The sequence below is a fragment of the Lactuca sativa genome, chromosome 4 (assembly GCF_002870075.4).
Source record: "Lactuca sativa cultivar Salinas chromosome 4, Lsat_Salinas_v11, whole genome shotgun sequence".
Classification (NCBI taxonomy): Eukaryota; Viridiplantae; Streptophyta; class Magnoliopsida; order Asterales; family Asteraceae; genus Lactuca; species Lactuca sativa.
This window is the reverse complement of record NC_056626.2, coordinates 362,713,600-362,718,080: the sequence shown is the minus strand read 5'-3', so window position 1 is coordinate 362,718,080 and position 4,481 is coordinate 362,713,600. Positions and strand designations below refer to the sequence as shown.

General features: G+C 36.0%; 1 pseudogene; it reads left to right on the top strand.

The window, feature by feature from the left end:
* Positions 1-291: 291 nt before the first annotated feature.
* On the top strand, positions 292-1,968 carry LOC111879156 (oxysterol-binding protein-related protein 3C-like; annotated as a pseudogene).
* Positions 1,969-4,481: the final 2,513 nt, after the last annotated feature.

Below are 4,481 nucleotides of genomic sequence, written 5' to 3'. Positions count from 1 at the left end.
CTGCCCTGGGTTTGTTGGCCTAGAGCATAAAGCAGGTCCGCCTCAACGCAACCATACTTATACAATCATCACATAAATATCATACGCTAGCTAGCATGAATACACAGTCAAACCGATTTAACGGGTCACTAATTGTAGAATCATCCTATATACCAGGATACCAACGTAATAGGTCAATAACATACCATCATCCTAGGGATCAATTCAATTAATTAGTAGCAAAATTCAGACGTAATCTCAAAACTTGGCATGGAAAGAGTCTTGAAATCCACTTCAGGTAAGTTATTCAACATGGATTGTCTGTCTCCTGCTTCTTCTCTCAAATTAATAGCATCCGGCAAAAGAACTTTGAGAATCATATCTGGTGCTTTCTTGATTCTCACCCAAATTGTGTTTTCTTGCAGGTTCATTCATTAAGTTGCTACCCTCATCGACACACAATAGAGGATGGTTTCGTGCGCTCTTTAACCTTTACACCAACGATACACAATAGAGGAGCTAAAGAGAGAGTTTATGGTGTGTAATTAAAGCTATTCAAATATGTTATTTGCCATCCTCAGCGAGGTTTCCGAACCAACTTATTCTTGAATAATATCTGCTCAGAAACAATACCTTCCTTATTCGTCATTCAGTATCCTCATTCCTCACCTGATCAGCAAATCCAATTCCCCTCTACCTTACTCCAACTCGATCGGACTCGGCTCACTTACTTCTACCCACCGGAACCGATCAAGTACATTTATCTTACACATACAAGGCATAGCTAAAATTAATGATGCTGAAGTTGAAGCACAAAAAGGCAGATGGAAGGGAGAGGTACAATAACTTATTTCTCTTATCTGTTTCTTTCGCAATCTCATCATTTTGCTCTATTTTGGGTACTTATTACATATAACATCTATGTTCTATTATCGTCATTCATTGTTTTCTTTTGTGTGTTTATAGGACTGTGATAGTTACTGGAGGTGAATGCAGAAGTATGTAGGTGCTGATATCACATCAATGGTGACTTTACCAGTACTCATTTTTGAACCCATGACAATGCTACAAAAAATGGCAGAGGTATTTCCCAACACGAATATGTTTCTATAATCTATATCTTCTTCTTCTTCTTCTTCTTCTTCTTCTTCTTCTTCTTCTTCTTCTTCTTCTTCTTCTTCTTCTTCTTCTACTTCTATAATTGTTCATAGTAAATTAGTAATGAGTAAGAGACTCTTATTGTTTTTGTAGTTGATGGAATACGCCCATCTTTTAGAGCAAGCAGATAATTGTGAGGATCCGTACGGGCGATTAGTATATACATGTAAGAATCATTACCCTTAATTCCTTACACACATAGACACACACTACACTAATACACTCCTATTTCTATATAAATTTTCAAAACCCTGAAATCTTTTTATTACAACATCATGGTTTATATCAGTATATTATGATCTACAATGAACCTGGAAGCCTTTCAATCCAATTCATGGTGAAACATATGAAATGGGTAATCATTGTTGCATTACATATATTGCAGAGCAGAAAAAAAATTTTAAAGATCTTTCATAGTTTTAAGAGTTGATTAATTTGATAATACTTTAATGTAAAATATTAGGTGAGTCATCACCCTCCTATAAGCGTTGCACATGCTGAAAATGAGCATTTTGTATATGATATAACTTCAAAGGTGAAGACCAAGTTTCTTGGTAACTCTATTGATGTCTATCCTCTTGGAAGGTAAATAACCAACTCTACCATGTTTTTTTAAATATAAAAAATATGGATGATATGCTGTTATACTTTGTTTTTTAATTTGTGTGCAGTGTTGGATGATTTGAAGTGTATGGATATGTATACAATTCAAAAGAAGAACCAAAAATATTAATGACAGGAAAATGGAATGAATCCATGAGCTATCAGCCTTGTGATTCTGAAGAGGAACCTCTCCCAAATACTAAACTCACACAGGTGTTGTCCCACTAACCATGTCTACCATTAACATAAAAAACCTGCCATAATGTCAAAAGTACTAAAATACCCCTTCACTAAAATACCCTGCAATAAATATCTCAATGATATTTTGTTTTTCTGTTGTACATTTTTTTTACTATATCAATTACAATATAGTGTAGCGTTTTGCACTTAACAAAAATGTAAACATGGTTGAATAAAATAAAAGTGTTAAAGTTCCCAAATGATTCTGCTATATTTCATGTCTATTTTAGGAATAACAATTTTGCCCATAGCTGTATGTTTGGACAACATGCGATCTATACTGAACATGCAACTGTATCATCTGCTACTCATCTATGTCCATACATTTCATATGTTCAACCGGTGCACCCATCATGAGATATATATCTATTTATCAACCATACTTCCCATAATTTTCTGCAGATATTATTGAAGACCTATACAGGTCAAGGACCGCAGCAATGGACTTTGTGAGTGAACTGGTAAGAAAACATGGAAAAGAGAAGCTTCAAAAGTTCATATTATTTATTGTGGAGATTTTTAATAGGTATACATACCAATCTTCTATGTATTTCATAAACAACATGTTTATTTGTCTTAACAATCATGGTCCTACTTTGATTGATTAGATATGAAGTCTCATTGGTTGTTAGTTGTTATTGTGGTCAACTCATTGAGTTATTTCTTTACTATCCAATGAGCAGTTTGTGCATATGACAAACCGAAACTTTTAATCCTGTACAATTAATCTGTATATCAATATTACACTCAAACTTATCATCTCTTAGAGAAATTTTGGGTCCATATGAGTGCTTTAGGCTTAGTATAACCTAGATATGAGTCTTAAAAAGGGTTAGAAAGTCTGTATCATCGCAAAATCAGGCCAAAGACACCATAGAAGGTGTGTGCGGCCGCACATCTGCGTGTGCGGCCAGCCAGCCGCACACACTCCCCCAGCCACACACCCGACCCTATATATAGTATAGAACCCCCTTTTAGTCACTTTTTCTTCTTTGGCTGCACACTACTCTCTCTTTCTCTCTCTCTCTTCTCTCTCTACTTCTCTCTCTAAAAACTTCATCCAAGAACACTCTTAAGGTCTCAAAAACATGAACTACTTCACCATTCAGCTTGTTATAGTGGTAAGAGACCTAAATCTAAGCCTAAAACTCATAGTGTTCTTCGTGTTCTTCGTCCATTGAAGGAGTGCGGACGCACACCTTCATAAGGTGACCGCACACACTCAAATACCCTCCAAAGTGAGAGTATGGGCTCTATAATCGAATTAAGACTTAGTTTGGAACTTGAAACACCTCAAAAATCGACATTTCAGGCACAAATGAGGAGTGTACGGCTGCACACTCCTGTGTACGGCCGTACACACCCCCTATACAGCCGCACACTCCTGTGTGCAGCCATACACACAAGTCCGGCCGCACACCCACTTTTATGGCCATACAACCACTCTAATGCTCTTATTTGGCCTTAAAATTGTAAAGACCACTAAGTATGGAACATGGGACACTTAGTTCTAGTGATTCCAAGTCTTTAGGGTGGTTTTCCATCATGATTTGTCATGAGATACCCAATCTAATACATATATGTCCAATATATGTTAATAGGGTTGACACGCGTACAAAACATCGGTTGACACTCGGCGCTCATAACCATTTGAACACTCGAATCCTACGTTAAACTGTGAGTTCATACCCCTACACTTTTCCGATCTTTTCATGTTTTTAGGGGGTGGAATACAAGCTAAACATATAAGGTTTTCATAACTTACAAACTGATGCAATTACAATGATTTTCTATCAAACATTTAGATACAATTATCCCTTTTGTATTATGCGGAGCATAAGGGATGTTTTCAATTTATAATTGGATGGTTTCAAAACCTTAAACAAATTTAACAACCATTCAAACTATAATAGGTATTGTTTGGGATTTTATTACTAGTCTTATGGATACAAACTTCATGCAAAGTCAAACATATAAACTATGTTGGATTTAGTTTATCCATTACTACGAATACAAAACTAGAGTATCATGCTTAATAATTATTTTATGTATAATTATTTATACTCTACACCGTTACAAACGATTTCGAACTCGAGAGCAGCCGAACAAACACGTAAACTAGTTAATACAAGATTGTGAGACTATCTTCATTTTGCCCCTCGGGGTACCAATAAATCCTCACCGGTAATATAACCAGAGTCTCCTATAGGGAGAGCGTGAAATTTTTGAATAGATCTATTTGGGACTGACAATCCCACACCTGAACTGTTAGCTACAGTTAGGCGGGCACACCTGGGGTGAAAATTTTTGAAATCGTGCGATGCCTGAAGAAACGTCAAGGAGGTCATCAGTCATATTAGTATGGTTATACGAATCACAATAAGTATAAACTAATCATTGTTCACAGGATTTCCTTCTTCAATAGTTTAATTTTAAGTAATAAAACTACTATACATACTAGTGGTAACCAGGGTTTCCGAACGATCATACATTACATACTG